Source organism: Melospiza melodia, chromosome Z (assembly GCF_035770615.1).
Source record: "Melospiza melodia melodia isolate bMelMel2 chromosome Z, bMelMel2.pri, whole genome shotgun sequence".
In the NCBI taxonomy this organism is placed as follows: domain Eukaryota; kingdom Metazoa; phylum Chordata; class Aves; order Passeriformes; family Passerellidae; genus Melospiza; species Melospiza melodia.
The window spans coordinates 32,729,961-32,752,424 of NC_086226.1; the positions used below are offsets into that span (position 1 = coordinate 32,729,961).

General features: G+C 40.3%; 1 long non-coding RNA gene across 1 annotated transcript in view; it reads left to right on the plus strand.

The window, feature by feature from the left end:
• Positions 1 to 21,028, plus strand: part of LOC134431768 (uncharacterized) — a 59,866-nt gene extending 38,838 nt beyond the window's left edge. Inside the window, exons 3-5 of the long non-coding RNA XR_010031086.1 lie at positions 17,381 to 17,515; positions 18,788 to 18,842; positions 20,631 to 21,028. This is a non-coding gene — a long non-coding RNA (uncharacterized LOC134431768). The remainder of the gene's footprint in view (positions 1 to 17,380; positions 17,516 to 18,787; positions 18,843 to 20,630) is intronic.
• The last annotated feature ends 1,436 nt before the right edge of the window (positions 21,029 to 22,464 follow it).

Genomic DNA, 22,464 nt, shown 5'->3' on the forward strand with positions numbered 1-22,464 from the left:
GTGTCAGTGACCTATCTAGCCCGCTTTGGTGAGCCTGTGCTTGTGAATAAGGCAGAGCTCGGAGGTGCTCTAAACCAGGTGCCCAGCCAGCCATGTTTGTGCTGCACCACTTTTCTCCCCTGTGTCCTCTTGCACCACACAGTTCTTGCCCACAGGGCCAGCAGCATCGCTGGTATGAAACTGAGGTGTAGCTGCGAAGGTAAGTGGGATATAGAACTGGGGGATGTAGGGTGGAGAAGGCAAGATTTATACAGTGCTGATCATGCTGCCTAATGCTGCAGGACAGTGCTGTGGATGTTGGCTTATTCTTTGCTCTTTTTCTTCTGGAGGCATTGTGAGTACAAGCATTGTGCTGGCGCTAAAATAACAATAAAAGTAATGACAGTAGTATTAGTAGAAGTAGTAGTAGTAGTAGTTGTAGTAGTAATGATAACAACAACAACATCAACACTTTAGCTCTTTATTGTCTCAATAAATATTGATTTAATTCAGAAAAAGAGCCTCAATGTATTACTTTTCCTCTGTCTGGGCAGCTTTCGCCACAGAAAAGAACTTTAAGGTGGAGGGAATGCAATATTATTAGTTGGTTCTTTTTCACAGAATTGCAGAATAAGCTGAGTTGGAAGGGACCTACAACAATCACTGAGTCCAGCTCCTGGCCCTGCACGGGAGCACCGACTGCCTCCTGCACAGGGTATGACAGCAACTCCAAGTGTTGCTGAGAGCATTGTCTACATCTAAAGACTTGAGCTCTGTCAGGCTTGGTGCTGTGACCACTGCGCTGGGGAGCCTGTTCCAGTGCTCAACTGGAGCCCTTTGGGTGGAGAACATTTTCCAAATAACCAACCTAAACCTCCTCTGACAACTTGAGGGCATTCCTTCAGGTCCTGTCACTGGGCACTCAGAGAAGAGCTCAGTGCCTGCCCCTCTGCTTCCCCTCATGAGGAAGCTGTAACTGCAATGAGGTCTCCCCACAGTCTCATTGATGCTGCACAGACAACATTTCTGGTCCGTGCAACCAGTACTGAGAGTTGCAAATACTGACTGCCATGAGCTAGTTCCATTTGCTGCCTGAGAGCATCTGTGCTCCAGCTCTATTGAACTTCAGTGAGATCTGCAACAGATCACCCCATGGCTGCCTCTCTGACCTAGTAGCACATGTCAACAAATAAATATTTAGGAAAGCTATGTGTAACACATTCCTCAATCTATTGTACATCTAGCATCACTGCCAGTAAATTATCTGCATGCAAAGCGAAGACAGTCAGACTTCAAGGATTGCAGCTCCAAGATTCTTTCAAATGACCTCTAAGTGAAAAATGCTGAGGTATTTAGTGCCAGTACTTGTATCTTCCCTTCTTACATATGGAACTATTTGTGTGTATGAGACAGGATATCATTGCTATCACATGGCATCACAAATAAATTCATTTAAAATCAGAGGAGAATCTTTTTTCCTGTCTGAAACAAAAATAATAGATCATAATCTAAAACTTTAGTTTTGAATTAATTTTTTTGCTGTCAGTTCTGGGCTAAGTCTGTGTAGGTCAAGAAATACATCCTGATATCACATGTATGAACTTCACATTCAAAATGTTTCCCTGTACAAAGGGGGCTGCACAGGTGTTTTGTTTGAATCATAGGGTCAAGTCATATAAAAATAATCCAATTCAATTGTGAGATATCAAAAATATAAAGTATCTCTAAATTTGCCATGCAAGAAGAAAATATATAAAAGCTTTATATATGAGAAATTTTTAAAACCTTTCTGAAATAGAGATCATCATTCAAGCTGAAGTAGTGTCAATGAAAGAGATTTAGCAGATGATTAGAGATGACAGGTGAAGAGAGACCAAGGAAAAAGAAATTGATTGGTTTTAAGTAAAATGTAACTGACAAATGTCCGTGGCATCTCTGTCGAATACCCTTCAGCTGAAGTTTGTCATGCTTAAGAGATAAAGCCTCACACACACATCTGCTTTTTCTGTAGAAATAGGCCTGCCAGGAGGAAGTGCACAAGAAATAAATGCATCTCTCTCTCTCTCTCTTCATACAACCTACATTTATATTCATGCACACATTCATATGTGGAATTAAATACCATTTTACACTGGAAAGCCAGGAATTACAAGAAACTAAATGGCAATCCATTTTTTCTCTTATTCCAGTTTTTCTCATTTTTTCCCACTTCCCACAAAGTCCTTAAATTGATGTCTAACTTGTCTAGGATTTGTGTGAATGTGGAAAATTGTTAAGGATGTATGATGGATGTATATTGGCCTAAAGTGGTAAAAATTCCATTATAAACAAATATGCAAAATATAAACATTGAATTTTTTTTTTAAATGAAGACCGTAATGGTCTCTAAAATAAACTAAAGTTTACTTGTTGTAGCAAAATTGGGATGGAATGCCTTTTTTCTTGGGGAAAGTGCACAAATGTGCAGAAGACAAAAGGAAAAAAAAGTCTCCTGTAAGAGCTCCTCATAATCATTTGCATCATTCTTTCATGGGTTCACGTTAACCTATATTGTTCCTCCAACTTCACTCATATTGTTTATAATGAAACATAGCTGCTAGCAAATGTGATGAAAGATAGAGTGATTTTAATGCAGTTTGCAAATGCCTGTTTATATTTCCTGTCAGGTTATTTTTCAAAAGTAAACAAAACTAAACCCCAAAAACCCAACAAAACCCAACCCATCCTGCAATAAACTATAAAATGTTTGAAAAATGTCAGATGAACACTGTGTGCTTTTTAATATCTTAATTCCTGAATTCAGAGTTTTTCTGATCGTGATTATACCTGGGATGCTTGATATCCACTGGACTGTGCTGTATCAAGAATTGCCAACCCTAGAGAAAAGAGGCTGAAAATCATTGTTATGTGAGTGCTTTCTGGATTTAAAATAATTCTGTCTTAGTTTGTCATGTGCAGCTAATAAAAAAGCAATATCAAAACCAAAAAGAGCTTTATGATTTCTCCTGAAAATCTACCATTTTAATCCCATCTAAGCAGCACCACCCAGAAAATGGCTGTAGATTCACCTCAGCCCCAAGGGATTGAACCCTCATCTTTTTCCCAGGAATTGCTTTAATGATTAGCAGGACAGTAACTGGGGAAAGGGAGGGAAAACATTAACTTCCATCATTCCCACAGAGGTTAATGACTTGTGAAAGTGATAGTCAGGCATAATTTTCACACAGGACTCAGGCTTTGGTGATATAATGCTGCTGGGCTCCTGTGCCAGCCCTGCTTGGCATGGGGTGTGCTCTGGGGTTGGGGATACAGCCCCATTGTCTGCCTGGATGACCCTACACTCAGGACAAGTGTAGGGAGAGGGGGCTGGGAGAGATTAGCAGAAGGCTTTGCCTTCTCAGCCATGTTGGGCTTATAGTATTTTCCTCAGCAAAAATGCGTTGTCTATGGTTGAAGCACCATACAGTGACTCATATTTGAACTGATAGTTTACCCTGTTCACAGTACTGTTAGGGCAGATCTGCATAGATAATAAAATGGATTGTTTCAGAAAGCATTTAAGTTCAGAGACTCCTCTGGTCAGAGACTCTGACTCAGGTCAGAGACTCCTGTGGCTTTCCCTGAAACTTGACCTCAATTAATATGTAAAGAATGTTAGCAGACCCTTAATCGTTTGAGATTAGGCCTGCACCTGCTTTTAATTGTAAAGTTTGATGCTGCACTCTAAGAAAAAAAATTGGATTGTATAATAAATAATGGGTAAAAATTAGCATCAAAAAAGATCTAACAAGATGAAATCAGAACTGTATTTTAAATATAAGAAGCAAATCCAGTGTTTACGATGAAGAATTTAACATGTCTAATTTCAGTCTGGGCTAAGCTCTTGTATTAATGTTTGAGTTGATTGTGAACACAAAAATATGCGTATTTGTATCTGTGTACAGAGCTATGATGAATGAGGATCAACCTTCCCAGAAAGCTGCAACTGGTACGACTAACATTTGTTGGATGTTTGTCAGGAAAAGTCAAGTTGTTTTCTGACTTTATCCTAGATTAACCATGAATATGAGAAATGACCTGGTATGGTATAAATCCTCAGGAAAGATCTGTGGAATGCAGACATCCAGTTAATATAACATCCAGTTAATGTAATCAGTCATCAGGGGTTACTTTTGCTCTGTGCAAACAGGATAGAGAGAACATTTGTCTAGAAATGAATCCCACAGTTTACAGAGCCACTCTGAAGTGCCAGATATCAGGTTCTCTTTTATCTACCCCTCCCCACTCAAGTGATCTTTCCATGAAAACCTCTCTGAACATATGTTGTTTGTTCGTATTATTTGTCATTGACTGTTGCTCACAAAGGCTACCAAAGTTCCTCAGAAACAAGGGCTGTTTACCAAATCCAGCAACTGTCTGAACACGAACACATGCATAGTGTTTACTATGCAGTTGTTCTGTAAAAGAGAATCCCAACAATAAAATGTGAGAAGGGAATCCTTAATTATTTCAGCGACTCATAATTACCTCAAAATCTGAGATTACTTGGTTGATAAGGCTGTAGTAAATGAGTCTAACATGTTCTGGCTTCTTCATTAATTTTTGAAATATTCTTTGTAATGTTAACATCTGACAAGTGATTACTCAGAGCCTTCACAATGTGGTGAGAGATACTCACATCCCCTGGCTACCCTTCTCTGTATGAATATTTTAGATAACACATCCCATAGCAGCATCACAGATTGAAAATGTTCTGTTGCAAGTCTCCTATTTTTCATTTTTATTATGTGGGAAGCAAAACAGTTAGTTGCACTGGAAAAAAAATCCTTCTTATTATGTAGTTCTTCTGTATATGATATATTCAGGCTTTTAGCTGCATTACATTCTTAGTCATGCATTCAGCAATGTGCTGCAAAGTAAATTGGTGGATACTTTAACTTCCTTTTTTAACATCTGAACAAATGTTGGTTAAAGAACACTCCTTTGACTCTGCTGGGAACGAGAAAGGTAGGCAAACTATGAGTACATCAGCATTAGGCACAACGTCAAGTTCTCGTGGTCATGAAGGAGCAGTGGGGCAGGTCTGGGCACAAACCAGCATAGAGATCCTGCTGGCTGATCTGAACTTCCCCTGGTCCTATCCACTAGATTTCTTGTACACTTTTGTGGGGAAGGGGGGGAAGAAATCAGTCTGCTGCTGCTCTAGATCCACTTCCATTTGATCAATCAACATACCTGCCAAATGACCAAGGTCTTCAGATAGGTTTAAGACCTACATATTTTCCCACTTGTTTGGTTGTGGAGTCCTAGATTTCTCCCAGTCTACTTGTAAAAACCTTTGCATTCATTCTTCTGTGTAGTGTGTTTTAAGTAATAATCTTTTAGACTGCAACAGGCTCAGTTCCAGTTCCTGTAGTGGGGAAGCTTCCTGTTCAAAAGCAGTCTTTCACATGCAATTTAGACACAAGCATGCTGGGTGTGCTATTTTTGTACCATATACTGCAAAGCAGCAGGTTCACGTCTAAGGACACAGGTCCTTCTCCATTCAGCCACCCTTCATTGTTTTCTGCAGCCCCTGGCTTTGGGTGTTTCATGAGAGGCTTTTATAAGGGTTTCATTATTTTCTGATGCTAGATACACCAGTGGCAGCAGCCTTCTTTATGTCATAATGCTTTCACTTCTTCTTAAAAAACAGAAACAAGAAGACAAGTGGATTTGCTTTGATTTCAAAACTTCTGCTTTCTCTTTTAACATACTTTCACATGAAGAATTTTTCACCTCCTTTTTTTTGTGCTGACTCTTTGCCAAATCCTACCAATTGCACATTTATGTTACAGACTTTATAACTGCAGAGGTGTGAGGCAAGCAGCGGGCAAAGCCATAGGCACAAAACTGTATATACCACTGGACATCATGTGTCTGAGATTTGTTAGCTTCAGAAGCCTTGCCTCAGTACCTGCCTAAATTCAAAATGAAAAATCATGCTCCTCAAATTCCCATTCTGCATCAGTGTCAAAATACCTCAGCCTTGCAAAGTCTAAACAGCTTAATCCCAATATCCCACTAATATGCCATTGGGTCATACAAACATGAGTTCATCTGCTATTACTGGAAAGAAGTATCAGAGCACACGTTATGCATTTCCACAAGATTAGGCTCTATGTAAAACACAGAGGCTTTTAAAAGTGCTTTTATTTAAAATAAAAACTCAGGAGAAGCTACAGCACAATCATCAATCTAGCAATCACACTTTTGAAATGGAGTCAGATGCACTAGAGACTAATTTGTGTCCTGTAAATGTTTAGTGTATAAAATTTAGATTTATATGCCTTTATAAACATTATAATTCAATGTTAATAATACTGGAGGAGTCTAGAGAACTTAATTGTGTAAGACAGCTAGCTTCTTGTAAGTTTTTCTTGTACTGCTAAATAAGATCATTTAAACTGGGAAAGTTTTCTGTTTATGTAGTCTTCCAAAACATACACACTCATTGGACAAGCTGTACACTTGCATGAAATTGCATGTCTGAATCTGTCATTTTTTTAACTGACACCCAGAAGTTTTTGGGGCCAAAGGAAGTCAAATTAATTATAAATGCCAGTAAGTCCTGTACTTGGTGGTTATGATTACCTATCAAGGCAGAGGGATGGCTCTTTATCTGAAAGGTTGTAACCTGTACAGTTGTAACCTGTGGAAAACACACAAAACCCGCTAAATTGAATGGATAGACCCCTTATGTTTTCTGTTTAGCAGATTCCCTCTGCTGCTGGAGTTATTTCAAATTGTTAGTATGATTTTTTTCTTGTGCCATTGCATCTATAGCTCTTATTAAACCCCCTATAAAAGAGGCAGCTTGCTAGAATGGATAGCCACTTTAATTGAAGAAGATTGAACAACTCAGAAACAAAAATGGGGGATAATGGGGTGAAACACCTGCCTCAGGCCTGATTTTAATGTTTTTCTGGATGGCAGCAGCTCCTGCCTGGCTGCTGAGGAAGTTCTTTCCTCCTGCCACCGCTGAAATTTGGCATTTTGCCTCTTGGCAGCAGCCGTGTCCTGCTGCCCATGCTGAGCTCTCCCCATCACATCCTGTCTGCCAGGCTGCCTGGGGATGCTGGCTGGGATGCTGGCTGTGCCCCTGTCCCCACCCAGCCCAGCTCCCACAGGCAGAGCAGGCAGCCCTCTGCCTCTGCTGCTGCTCCAGCAAAGGATCCTAAATAATGGAACCTAACACATGATCCTAACTAATGGAGCCAGGAAGGAAAGGGCAGACCACAAGGCAACAGTGTGGTGGGGAGCCAGTCTTTAGGTCTTTGGCCAATAAAAACATTAGTAACAGTAGACTGGGGATGGTTAAGCAAGCAAGCAAGCCTGGAATGTGACCAAAAGTCAGCTGGGACCAGGAATAAGAGAGAGCAGAAGACAAGGAAGAGTCTTGGGAGACAGTGGTAGGACAGAGGGGCCACCTGCTTCTTGCCCTAACCTCCATCCCCCAGGTACAGCAGACTTTTTGCTTTTTTTATCTTCTTTGGCCACATTTTCATCTTGTTCATGTGCTGACTGCATTCCTGGGGCTGATCAGCAGCTTCCTCAGACTGTCCTGCTCCCTGGCATCCTGACCATCCCACCAAAACATTCATATTCTGGACAAGATTTCCTGGTAAGCTGCATGTCCTGAAGCAACTAGTGGGCTACACTTGTGACATATGCCATGTGTGAGACCTACTGTGAGCTTAATATCCTGCTGGTGCATGCAAAAGCCAGATGTGATCCATGGTTCAGTCTCTGGACTGAACTTTACTGGGGCTGGTGGATGTTCCAGTGGGTAGGCTTTTGTTAATTAAGGACTGGAGAAGGTTTTGTAGCCCTGACCACATTGAAGAGAAGCAAGGTTGATCTCTTTCTCTGGGTCTAGCTATAGGAATCACAGAAAAGGCCACAGAAGGATTGCCCAGACCTTCAGGGCCCTGAGCACGGGACTGACTATCTTGGTCATTGTCAAAAAACAAAGTCTAACCAAACCAGGTCAGTCCACATCTCCTACTAGCCAAGTGCCCTATCTCCAAAAATGGGCTACATTCACAAAGAGAAAAAGAATAAAACCAGACTTGTGGTAATAATTCCTCAGAATACTCTTCCAGCTTCCAGAATGTGTGTGGCAGATGGGGGAGTGCATTAAGGCAGAGGGAGAAGTTTGGATTTCCCTCCTGTGGATACACAAGACATAGTTTTGTCCCATGTTGCAAAAATATCACAAAAGGGATGGGAAAGTGGCAGCTATTTTAATCATGACCTGTGACATTCCTGAAACTAGGGATGGATGGTGACAGAGATAAATAAAGGTCAGAGAATGTCCCAAGAGGTTTTTAAAGAGAAAAATGAGGAGTGGAAATCAGGAGGTATTGTCCCATGTTTGATTTTTTCATGTTAGGTGACTTCTGCTGCTACTTTTGACAGATGGGCTGCCCTCTTAAATTTCCTCAGAGTTAAGGTTCAGGTGTTATAAGAGTTTATAAGCACTGATAGCCAGCACATGTAAACAATAATTATCCATTGATAAGATGGTGTTAGTACTGCAAACTAGCATGTCCCAGTTACTGCAGCTCCTCCCTGTATTTAGAATCCAAAATAACTGTGGTGACTGTGGCCTCTGCTGTCAAACCTGACTTTTGGAGTGCTGCCTCTTCTACATTGGCTTCTGCAATTAATGTATTTGTACGTGCTCCCTATAACAAATAAGCAGGGAAAAAACATGAAAAAAAATTCCACTTAGAGCTTCAAGGGCACTGAAAATTCAAACCCATTAATTCTTCCACATCAAATATTACTTGTATTAAAAATTGAATGAAATGATGAGCAAAGGGCTTGTGAAAATCTTATCAGGAATAAATATTTAGAAAACTTTGCTATCATAGCATCATTCCTGACAAGTTTATCTTAAAAAACTCTTGCTTTATACTATCATCCAGCCCAGAACTTGCACAAAAATGGACATTCAAAGTGGTTTCATCTGAAACATATTCAGGCTTTCCATATCTATGTTTCTAATGTTTCCCTAGACACCACTTTGAACTATTTAGGAAATCTCAAGGGCGGTGTTTGTTTAAGATTGGTGAGCAGAATGGCACTGCAGCCTGGGAACTACACAAGCAAAAGAGAAATACTGTCCTCATGAAATACGCTGTGGATGCCTTGAATTGCTTTGTGTTTAACTGATGCTAAAATTAGCATTGGAGTGTTATTTTTGCAGAAGCACAGGGAGTGTGCTGCAGCACAAGCAGAGCTTCAATGGCAGCACCCAAGCCTGGACAGGATGGGATCTCCCACTGCCCTCCTGCTTGCAAATGCCATGTCTCTCTTACATTTCACAATTCTGAAAAAGTACTACTTTTACTCTGTGCTGAAAATACACAGCGTGTCAGCTTTCTTTCTCTGAGCACACAGAAGATCACCATTATTTTTGCGCACCTAATGCTTTAGTCCTTGCAGTTGTAAGTAAACACGTTTCACATGAGCAGAGGCTGAAGGGGCTGGTCTTTTCATAAGCAGGGATGTTTCATATTGATGAAAAGAGACTTGACATTTTATTTTTATCTTCCAACAATGGTTTTTTATTAGCCATTCATACTATTGTCTGAGTAAAATAATAAGAAACAATGCAAGAGAGTTTTCTCCAAGGTTGTCATGACTGCTTATTTGTTATGTTTTTTCTTTCTAAAATACAGAAAACTGTGACTAGAACTTTCAGCCCAAAGGCGTGTTCCTACTTCTAGCTGTGATCCAGCCCTTCTATGCTTATATGTTCTCAGAGATTTTTTTATTTAAGGAAACAGGAAAATGATCAGAAGCTTGGCCATACTCCCTATGTTTTTATACAAGAAAAAGAACAGAACAAAAATTGCAACCACAGTTTTGCCCATTGTCTGGAAACATATAAAAAATGTGTAGCTTTATATTTCAGGCATCCCAGTCATATTTCAAGTTCCTTCTTTATCCAGCTTTTCTCATGGACTCAGATGGGAACAGGGCTGGATGCACTCTGTCATACCTATTTACCTACTTGGACACTCTCTGTACCAGCTCTTTAGCCAAGTCCTCCTGTTCAGTTCTGTGGGCAGACAAATTTCCACTGTTACTGGTCAGGACTGGTTGTGCTACCAAGCCCACCTCAGAGCAGCTCTGCTCTTGGGTCTCAGACTCTTCCTGGGGTAAGGAGGCTGGTCAGAGCAGGGCAGACTCCTCCTAGGCAGCAGCCAGCCATCGCTGTGCCACATTAACTCTGAGCATGCTGGGGAAACCAAAGTGCTTGCTACGCAGAATGTTTGGGACCCAGTTCAACACATCACATGAAGAGTAAAGCAAATCTTGTTCAGGATCTTGTTTTAGCCTCTTTTACCAACAGCCTGTCTTTATCCTGTAGGTAGCTACAGATGTAGCTGGGCTTGTAAATTATCCTGCAAGCTGATGAAAAATCTGCTGACAAAAACCTGGGTGTTTTTCAGTATAGACTGAATATATAACTATCTCCAAAATGCAGCAGAAGTCAAGCAGCCAAGCAGAAGATCCTTTCTTTCAGGAACCTTCCATTAGCACTATACCCCTGCAGGAAAACAACTTTCACTTAAAAACCCCTCTGAATCAAAGGTATGTTGAATTGCAATGCACGCAAAGAAGCTCTGATGAATTTCCAATTACACTTTAAAATGCTGTCCTTCCCCCAGCTCCCCTCAAAGCTGTCTGTTCCACTTATCTGACAGAGGCTGCCACTAGCACAGGAGAGGATCATAGCAGGTCCAAACTGCTTACTCCCACCACAAACACAGAGATGCTGGCTGGGGGCAGCAGCACACAATAGATCAGCTTTAAAGTGCATGCTGCTTGGTCTCCATGGGTTGTGCAAATATTTGCTTTGCTCCACAGTATCATGGCACTCCCTAAGTTTCTGCTCTGAATGGGGCCAAAATGCTTAAACTGAGATCAAGTGAAACTCCCATTCTTCAGGTGGTTTTGCACTGAAACCACATCAAGATACATGATTACTATTTCACTGAGTGTTGTGGAAAGGTGTATTTAGAAAAGATAAAAAGGGCAGAGACACTTCAGCAAACTGTGGTATTAAGAGTTACCTTACACTGAATGGTGCATCCAGACCTCTCACATGTTAAGCTAAACTTCATGCTGTCCATATTCATTCAGCAGTATTTCCAACACAAGATCTTTCATCCCACACCATTTAAGATGTGAAAGCACCAGATGAGGTCCTGACTCACCTTCATTCCTTGTCTGTGGTGTCAGCAATCCTCTCTTTCTAGGGGAGGACTAGGGCCACAGCTGAAACTCAGGCTTGACATTAATATTACCAGAGACTATTTAATGGGAGGAGGTGTTGCAGATAACAAGGCACAATTATGTTAGCTGAAGAATAGCTGGAAAAAATAAAAAAAATTACAGTAAAGAATAAGATTAGCAGCCCATAGTGACCAGATTAGCACTTGCTGGGCTGCTGTAGGTTAAAGATGCTAAATCTCCCCTCAACCTACAATACAAACTTCATAGCTGGTGACTTGAATTAAAGCTATCCACCCCTGTCACCTCAGGTGAGCTCAGAGGCTCTGTGCTTTTCTTGTACTGGGGCGAGCCTACATTTAAATTACAATGCTTATATTTTTCCTAAACCCTCACATTTTTGCTAACAAACCTCAGTATCTCTTTTCAGCAGTGACCTTCTGAGCAGAGTTCATTAAGAATTTAAAATCCTTTTGTAAACAGAACATATATGTGAAAAGCACTGGTAGAGCACTGGCTATCAGGAGTACTGTCTCTCCCAGAAGGAAATAGGTGACTGTGCTGTTCTAGACTGAAGATGCTTTGCTGCAGAGTGCAATCTGAGCTATTGGGCAGATGTCCATTCCCAAATATGCCTTCATGTAGTGTGCCACATATAAAATTTAACACTGCAGGGAGCAGTGGTTAAATGCCTTTAATGTCTAAACTACCTTAAAAAAAGTAGCATAAGTGCTCAAGTCACTTCAACCTGTCTGACTGTGTTATTCTAGTTGCTGAGTGGTAATGCTTCAGAAGTGTAACATGACATATCTGTAAAATAATTTGATTTTTCTTTAGTGATGGCTGTCATGAATAGAAAACTAAATAATCTCTTGAGTAAATAGAGACATAGCATGAGGGCAGTGAACACTTTTGGAAAACAAAACCACAGATAAATCCAGGACAGTGCACCATCTTTTTATCAAAAGAACAGACAAAAATTGGTGATTAAGGCTTGTGCTGATGTGTCACCCAGGCCACATCTCAATTATGTCTTTATCCATTCAGAATCATTGAAGACTGATGCTATGGTTCAGCATCAACAGGTTGTGTTTTCAAAGAGGCAGTGCTGGTATAGATGAGATGCACACAATGGCTCAAACTGGGCAGGGAAGGAGAGGCATTATAGCCAGGAGACAACAGTTAGGCAGAGCTTGCTAGTATACACTGCATTTTCAGGTAATTTTAAGTGGTTTTTCCCCCCAGATGAATTAGAAACTCTCATTTGTATTTATTCAGTAGGCTCTGAAACCTGCTGTTGAAGAGAGGATCAGAAGACAATAGCAGCTGGACTTTTCCCCCCTCCCATGCTGCACACTGCTCCAAGCTAGGCTCAGTCACATACTCTGGGATAGACCCATGTTTTGCTGTGATTTTTGGTTTCTGACACCACAGACTGTGGGGACTGGCTGGTATTTTTAATCCATCTGCTGCAAATATCAGTGAGGAATTCTTGTTTGGAACCACTTAGTTGTTTGTATTTCACAGAAAGATCTACAATAGACTATAAGAAGTAAAGGAAAAGAAAAATGGGTGTGTGTGAGTGCATGTGTGTGTGTGTGTGTATGAGTGTGTGTGTGTGTGTGTGTGTGTGTGTAGAGGAAAGGCAGAAAAAAAGAGTGAAAAATGATTCAGAAATGTGTCTGTTCTTTCCGTTCAAGCCACTGTACAGAAACTATGCTTCTATTGTGGTACAAAGACCTTTGAGCACAGTGAGATGTGTTTATGCTGCTCCTATCAAAGAGCCTTTCATCTCCACAAAGCAAATTATTAACACATTCCACTGAAGATGTGGGGGTGGAGGCCTGGCCTTGGAAAAAAAAGCTGGCCAAAAATGAACAATTTTTTTATAAACACTTTTAATGATAGTGAATGGCGCCTTGCCAAGACCCTCATGCCCAGTGAAGCACTGCAGGCTGATTGTTTGTCTGGAGAAGTCCCGTGGGCTGAGTCTTTTGTGCCGAGGAATTTCTCATTTGAAAAGCAGTGGTGTGGGAGGTGTGGGCCTTTCCAGGTTCATCGAGTTAAGGCCTGCACTGCCAGTTGCCTTAAACCTGCACTGGAGACTAATTTATTTTGGATGAATGAACAACCGCCTCTGTTCCAGGCGGTAAATCTTGATCTTTCAGAAGAAGCTCAAAACAAGAGGAGTAACCTACACAAAATATGCAGAACAGCTCTGTTAATAAACTACTCCCCATGCATTCCCAGCATCCTGCACAGATGTCGGGCTATCTAGCAAAATTTTTGCTTTCTGTTATTCTCTGAGTGAGTAAATATTTTATGTTTTCTCCCTTGGCCTATGGATCAATATTGGCTTGCTTATGGAAAAAACTTATTGTTAGTAAATGAAGACCTGAAATCAGTGTAAAAATAGATCTGTAAAAAAATCTGGTTTATTTTTTATCCCTATTTTTTTTTCTGTTTCATTTGAATGTAATGCCATTATTTGCATAAGCTTTATATTTCTTCACTGCTATTATTGCCATGGAACTACATATATATATTGCAATCATTTAAATACATATCAATACATACATACATACATACATACATACATACATACATATATATATATATATGTGTGTTTGTATTTAAATGAATTGAGTAATTACAATGAGCTTGACAAGTTTATATGACTCAAAGTACAGTTGCTGTCCTTGGAAGACAATATATTTTTTCTATGACAACACTGAAATTTAGTTCAACTCACTGCAAGGGGAGTATGTTCATGTTTCTGCCCATGCCCAAATGCCTCTTTCACAGTGAAGATTTGACCTTTGGGCAATCATGGATCCCAGAGTGGAATGGGAGTTTCTGTGTGCTTCAGTTTCTATGTGTTTGTGCATTGCTGATGTTTGTGTTCTTGTATTAGCTGATTCCCAGGTAACTTAAGGCACTTAAGGAGATGCTTCTTCAAAGGTTCTTCCCAAGATAAATATGTTCGTATCCAACACTGAGAAGTATCTCTAGAGTACGACGCAACCCACTTGCCAGTTCCAGTTTATAATGCATAGACTGGCCTGTGGTTAGTATTGTGGAATAGCACCAGCTGAGATGAGAAAAACTTTCAGCTTCCTGCTGAAATAAAAGTAGACATTTCACGCTTGAAAATGGAATCAGAACTGGGTGGAAAAAACTGCTTCCAGTTTGTGGAAGATACCAATACAAAAAATAAAATCTTGTTCTATATCTCTATCTATATCTAACCAAGACTTTAAAAGGACCCTCTGATAAGAGGGAATATACTGGATTACAGTGCATATAGTTTCTAAGCTGTAGGCCATAGTCTTAACTTGAAGACATCTGATCTGAGTATTGAGGGCTTAAAAAATCCTGAGAAGTGCCAAAGGCTTATTTTCTGGGAGGCCAGAACACCTGGGTCCTTGGTCACCCTTTGGTCTAGGTAGACAGGTGAGGAAAGAACAGGAGAAAAATTCTACTGAAAACTCACCACGCAGCTAGAACTTTTAAATTTTTATGCAAGTTGGGAATTTCAAATTGAAATTTCAAAATCAGATTTCAAAAATGAAAAAAATTCTTGTCAAAAGTTTTCCAGCAGTCTTGATTTGAGTAGAGCTGAGTTAGGTGCAGCCTAGCATAACAATGCTCTTTATTCAAGGGTTGTAAACCAATATAATGTTTCATATACCCAGGAATATGAATATTTCATATTCTGATCCCTAGACAAAAAGTCTCACTCAATGAGTTTTTCTCTGTTTGTATATATGCCCATAGATGTATAACATATGTACATACTCCAAAAGTTGCTATGATATTGAGAAATACAAGACTTCATTATTTTTGAAGCCCACTTGGGCAGGTGGTTTTGTTTTTGTTTTTGTTTTGAAAGGAGAAAGGTACCTTACTTGAGAACTGTAGCTGATCTTTAGCATGAACAATCTAAATGTATCTCTCAGAAGTGCCCATTGTAGTTGTTCACTTGAAATGGAAAATAAGGGTTTTTTTGGGTAATACTTTATTTATATTTATAATTTTGATAATTCATTCAAATAATAAATTTTCAAGATGTTTTCATAATAAGCTTTTAAACTCCCAGAGTGAATGCTGTTTATAAGGTGTGTGTCCTCACTGAACTCAGTGGTTAAAACCTGGCTCCCCTGCAGCCAAAAGCAAAGCTCCTGATTGATTGTGGCAATTCTAGGATTTCACTCAGCCAGTTTTACTGACAAGCACATTTCTCCATTCACTCCTAGCCTCCTTTTAGTTTTTCTTCTCCAGAAACCCAGTTATTTGGCATTATTTTTTCCTCAGTCAGCTGTTCTCTGTTCTGCTGGAGGACAGCTGAGTCCAAAAGATCAAAAGATTCCCAGACTCTTAATCTACCCTTACTTAGAGGGGTTTGTTTTGTTTTGTTGTTTGCTTGCTTTTCCACTGAAAGCTGTTTCCCTGCTCTACTTACCCTGCGTGAGAAAGTCTGAGCAGAAATAGTCCTGAAAAGACTGTCTCTGCAGTATCTGTGATCAGAGGCATCCTTTCACCAGGCTAATGGAAAGCCATTGTTCAGTGAGAACCGGTTCTGGGATTCACCGTGGAACCCATCAGGATGTTGTTTTCTTCCTCGGGACGCGGTGCAAACAGGCACATGGAAACAGTCTCTACTGCAGAAACATTACTTCTCTATACTTCACAGTTAAACTGTGAAGTGTTTAATGACCCCAATTTGTGAGGATGCGTGCTTAAGATTAAAGTTAGAATTCACCCTCCTGTTCCTAAATAGATTCAGAATAAATTTAAGAATCTCCTAGGATTCCATACTGCTTAAAGAGGCCCATCTTCTGATTTTAATCCATATGTTCCTATGTGTTAAAATCAATAAGGGTCCAATGACTTTGGGGGTTGCCAGGGTTCCTTGGACTTTGTTGTCCCTTTAAGGGTAGCTGCCCTTCAATGTGATTTTATAAAATGCCCTAGGCAACACAGTCCCGTTTGTGGTTTTGGGTTCCTGTCTCAGATCTGCCTGCTGAGGCTCCGGTGGTCCCACATTTGGCTTGAATGTAATGCTAAACATAAGTAATCTCTACCTATTTTAGGCTCTTGATTTCCTTTTGGCCAGCACTACAATGTCAGTTGAAAATATGAAGGTTTGCATAAATCAGCTGTCTTTGGCAGCACAGTTTCTAAAACATACAAATGTCTTACTTGCTGTGTTTTGAGTTGCATAACAGGTCAATGCTCTGATGAGTCATAGAGACCTGACACACTGATGTCCTGCACATCATGACTATACTTTTGGGGTTCTGTATGAAAGTTTTCATGCCCTTCTCAGAATTTTGGTGTTCTACATAATTTTTCTTTTTTCAGAGTGCATTTGCCATTTCTGCAGGACTAGATTAAGATCATAAGATTTCATATTCTTTATTATAAACACTAATGTTTTGCTTTTGTTCATTTTCCTAAGGGGACTATTTGAACTTGGACTTTTTTTCTTGCACTTTGCTTTTCTGCACATTATAGGCTTCAACTATGAGGGCTACAGTCCCATGCACCCAATCATACCTAATTTGACTTGCCCTTTAAGGATGTATATCTTCTCCCTGGGCAAAAACATTTAGTTACAATCAATAAATAGTGACACACTTTGATGTTGTCTAGGCAATTATAAATTCCAGGTTCCCTTAATATTTTAATAGGAACAGGACTAAGTGAAGTAAGTCTAGGTTTGAATAAACTCAATGATTGAGTGAAACAAACATTATCATCTGAGCAGGACTGGTGTGTCAGTCTGCCTTCACTCCTCGTTGTGCAGCACTGCAGGAGGGAAGCCCTGGAAACACTGCTTGTTTTTTGACTGCACAGACTCAAGTCCAGGGCTAAGAACTGTGTGGCTGGCTCTTGCAGTGGGTTATCTGAGACATCATGGTTAACGATGCAATCACAATAATGAGTAATGTCTATACAAGTTTAAGTTCTTTCCTTCTTACAAGGGTCCAAGGACAGTTAGATTTCACATAAATAAAGTGTCAAACACCAGTTCTTTATAATGTTCTTTCAGCCTGTGGCTTAGTTGGAAGCTTAGTTTCCAATTCCTCTTTGATTCTTTTTGTTACAGATTTGTCCCTGCTGCTGGCAGCAGCTGACTTCCCTGATGGGAGAAAGGAAGCTGCTAATGGGGAAACACCTTTGTCTCTGTTGGTTCATTTTTCATCAAGAGGATATTTCCTAGGATAGGAAACTCTCAAAGGAAGTGAGTATGTTAGGAGGAAATTGAGAAAGAGGGAGTCCTAAATGGTCTGACAACAGCTCTGCAGCTGCTCCAGCCTTTGCACAAAAAAATAGCTAGCATTAAAGGACTTATTTATGTGTGTGCTTTTAAAATATATTTTGATTTCTAGGTAACTGCCAAGCTGAGTTAATTTTAGATAATTTGTCAGGATGTGAAGTACTTTGTATTATTTTTAGCCCAGAGTAAACTGGCAAGTTAATAAGAATCTGGGCTTCCCACTCAGGCATGCAGCAGCTCCAGCTTCATACAGGGTCAGGGAGAGAAACAGACGCAAACTGTCACAATTTTCTCCAGCCATTATCTCCCTCTCTGGCCTTTGCTAGTAGAGCAGCAAGGTATGTGGCAGTGGCCTGTTCCTGGTGATAAACAGCAGCCATAGGAAGCAGAAGGACTCCTGTCTTTGTTTCCCTTAGTGATGGCCTGAAAATTATCAGGGTGCTGAATCAGTACAGGCACCGATACCCAAGAGTGTTAGAATGGTGTCTCTATGTCATCTCAGCTTGTGTGTCCTAATCCTGCCCTGAAAAACACAGCTCTCCACACTGCTCCATGCTGACAGTGGTTGTTTCTGGGCAGTACTGAAGCAATGCTCCCATCTGCTTTGGCCCTGTTTCTGTCTGATAACACAGGCTGCTGCCTCCCGGGCATTTATCCATCATGTTGTGTCTGGAAACTGGGTCAGAGAAGACTAGCTTTTTGACATACACTTTATAATCATCACTCTTCTTTGTGAGCTGCAAGGTCACACAATTTCGTGGCCTGAGGAGAGACACGGATGCACTGAACCACTGCCAGAGCAGCTGAAAAAGAGCTCCTATTCATTGCAGATTACATGTTTTGACCTAACTCTGACAGAAAAGCATACCTGTCAGCTCCATGGCAGGGTGATTAGGTTAATTAAGTCCTTGTCTATGAGTACAATAATTAGAACTGCCAGTTTTTTAAATGATGATAGAAGAAAGACAAGATTCAAGGAGAAGCACTGGAGTTTGGAAGTACTAGCAATCTGGGAGGGAATCCACAACAGGCAGTGATTTAACGCTTCCCTTCAGGCAACCTCATTTGTGAATAATGCTGAGGGGAGGAGAAAATTGTGTTCAGTGGGGGTTTATTTTGTTTTGCACTGAAAGTAATGAGAATTGAGATAGTCAATAAGTTTATAAATCAGAATTGCAGGCTGCAAGCTTAACTGTAGCCTTGGGGTAACCTTGGAAAACTTCACTCTTTTCACAGGGACAGTGTGCAGAATAAGAAGAGCAGTGTACATTTTCTCATCCTCCCAACAAAGGTATGAGGAACTATCTTGTGTATTCTTGTAGTTTTGGATTTGTCAGTACATGCCATGCACCAGGGTAAGTTATAGTAGTAGCATGGTTAGTGGCACAACATGGAAAGAAATGGAAGCTGAAAGAAACAAACTCAGGAGATCCATATATAAGGCTAGAAAATAGGACTCTGGTCATTACAGAGAAGCCTCTTAGGATCTTTGATTTTATGCCTCATATTTTTAGATATAAATACATTTGCAGAGACCAGAGAAAAGAGAACAAAATAAGAGTATCTCTGGAACACAGACTTGCTAGGACTAGAATAGGATTTTCTTAGTTCACAAACAAGATAAAACTGTGGAGGAAGACAGAATCCTCAGGGTAAACCCTTCCAATACAGTATGTGGAAGTGTGACATTTGCTGAATCACATGGCAACCAAATGAGAGACAGGGAGAGATCACCTGTCATTGTAGGCAGGAAAGAAGATGGTGGAATGAGAAAATTTCTAATTTTTAACATGGTTGATATTAGAGGAGATATAAAGACATTAGAGGACACTTTCTAAGGGTGTGTTGAAATACTGGAAAGAAGATGATAAGTAAATATTTATTTGCATTAGAGGAAGAAGATATCTTGCCACCCCTTACAGCTCTCTCCACTGGTGACTGTGTAGGGGGATTATGCTTTAACCATATTCATACCAGCAAAGCATCTCCTAGAAAGATCAGGAAAAAAGAGGAGAACAAGGCTGGAACAGAAGGGAGGAAAAATATATATGCAAGACAATGTTGGGAACTGACATAAGGAGGAGGTTTGGAAAAATGAGTAGATCAGTTTATGCAGGGAAATGTTCAGAGTGGCCTGAAAAAAGTAGAGTGTCTCAAAAAAGCAGTACAGACACCGCCAAAAAGGCTGTTGTAATGATAAACAGAGAGCAGAAATTAAAAGATGGAGAGAAAAATTTGTAGAAGAGAGTATGAGTACCAGCAGATCTGAGGAAGAACAGAGACTTGGAGACCTGTCTGGGGAGTTGTCATTGAAAGCCTCAGTCATGAAAGGACTAAAGTACTGTATTTTGAGGTACAAGGAAGTGTTTTTGGTAACTACACAGCATTAATATTAGATTTAAATAATTTATTTGTATGTGTTTTTTAAAAGAGCACATCTGTCCCAAATTTTTCTTCATGCATGCATACATCATAAAAAAAAAATAATATAAGCCAGACAGTAATTAGAAAAAACCCACCAGAAAACATGATCAACCTGTATTTGTGGAACCAAAGACTTGCTCATCCTACTTGTTTAATCAGAGAAATCTACTGTTAAACAGTCTGTATGGATTGAATTGGACATGGTTTGTGGAAGGAGGGGTAACACCCAATTGTGAGGTTCTCAGGCATTTCCTCACATTGCTTAAGAGAATATATTCACTGTAAAGCCGAGAATATTTCATAAACATGGCAGTGATAACAACCTCATTTTTAACTGACACTGCATAAATCTCCTGTGCAGTTGGCACCAGATACTGGAAGAAGCTCGTGAATTATATCCATCTCGAGAAGAAGTGCCAGAGCCAATCCCTTTCCCACCAGCAGGATCTGTTGACGTGTATCAGCAGCTTTTACAGTTTAATAAATTTTGTGATTAAAAGCAGTGATTCCTCAGAGTAGGGATTGATGGTGCTGTTTTATGTTAAGCAGAGGCCAGCATCTCTGGCCCACACAGTAAGTAATGCTGCCTGCCCACTCCCAGCTGGTAAATGCTATTTGTTGAGGAAACCTCACTGCAGCTTTTTTTTTCCTACAGGAGAAAGGTAAAAGTTATTTAAACACCACAATATAATGCTCTGGTCTCTGACTATGGTGAATATCAGGTGCTGAGGATCTAAAGATGAAGATCACAGGTTCTGATAATGATGGCATTTGTTATCCAAGCCCTTCCTTTGCCATGCAGTGCTCATCCCTGGGCCCCAGGGCACACAGACACCTACCTATCTCCTCTACTCTACTGATAAATGCAGAAACAACGGTGGAGCCTGTTCTTTACAACTAAAGCAATTCAGAAATGAACAGAGAAGAAATCTCCAAGTGACAGTAATGCCCTGAAAGTGGGTTAGAAAGAGAACATTGCTATTTACCTTCCTTTCAATGCTATTTAGCTTGAGGGGACCAGAATTGTCCATACTACTGGAACCACGAATACAAGGCGTATATCTCTGTGTATCACGATGGAACAAGGAGAATAACTCCTCTATTTACTGAGGAGGAAAGGGTTTCCTCACAGCCACTGAACATGATGCTCTAAGTTTAAGGGCTTAGTTTTTACAGATCACTCAGCAAGACGGGAGAAAAAAGAAATTATATTTCAGCTGGAACTATAGGAAATTTTGACTGAACTGAGTTACACCTCTTAATTTTACAACTTCTGAAAACCTGCAAACCCACATCTTTTTGCCCCTATACTGGGCTCTTCAATTCTTGTTTAGTGACATCTGCATGAAAAGGGCATGGCTTTCTTGAGCAGAGTGGCCTGGAGAGCAGAGCTGGTGCAGTGGGTGAAGGCTTAAACTGGATGGGTACCCAAGGGCAGCCATCCAGCCCCCCACTGCACAGCACAAATGGATAAATGCCTGCAGACCTGCTGCACCCCGTGAGCTTTGGATGTGAGTTTTGTATGCTTCTGTGTAGGACTGCTGCTTTTGGACTTGGCGGAGGTAACAGACCTCTGCAGCTAGAGCACTGACACAATCCAAAAGTATTCAGGTGCAGAATTCACCCAGAGGGGCTTTGTCTTGCAAATGGTAATTTGCAAAGGGAGAAGCTTGTGGTATTCTGGGGGTATTGCACACCTAAGCAGGAGACAGAATAGGGTCATTTGAGCTTTCCTGCTCTGGATTTACAAGGTAATTGCTGAAGCCAACAATGCACAACGAGCAGTATTGATAAGAGAATTGTATTTATAAGAGATAAGATTATGTTGTATTTGCAAGAGAAAGACAATGTAAGGGCAAATCTTAGGCTGAAGAGGTAAAGGCTAACAGAATTGCCTTCGGGGCTTTTGAGCATCTGCATTTCATAGTCTGATGAGGATGTCTTCATTTATCTAGTGTAACACATACAAGATGCCAATGACATGAATGAAAGAGTGAGGGTGTACTGGAGGTGGACGTGTGAAAAACAAGAAGAAACAGAGGAAGCAAGCAGTAAAACCTCAGATAATAATGACAGGCTTTAGCTGCAAGATGAATATCAAGATGAAGGACTTTAACCCTTCCTAAATTAGAGATTGTTTGGATGTGTGGCTGTATTTCAGGCATGATTCTATTTATAAATAACAAAAAGGTCTTCATGCAACCTGCCAATTTATGCAGATGGACAAAGACAGCTTTGGAGGCTCAATAAAGGCATTTTTGTTTTACAATACTACATCTGTTTTAGATAATGGAGGAATGCTGTTTAATAAGATCTTTCATATATGCTTCCTATTTAGTATCTCTCCATAATCAGTTCAGATGCTCATATTAGCAAAATTAAACTATACAGATGGTACAATGACAAGAGTCAGATCTCAGCGAGGACATAAACCAGTAAACTAGATGCCATCTGTAGCAATGCCCTGGTCAACAAACTAATAAAATTTT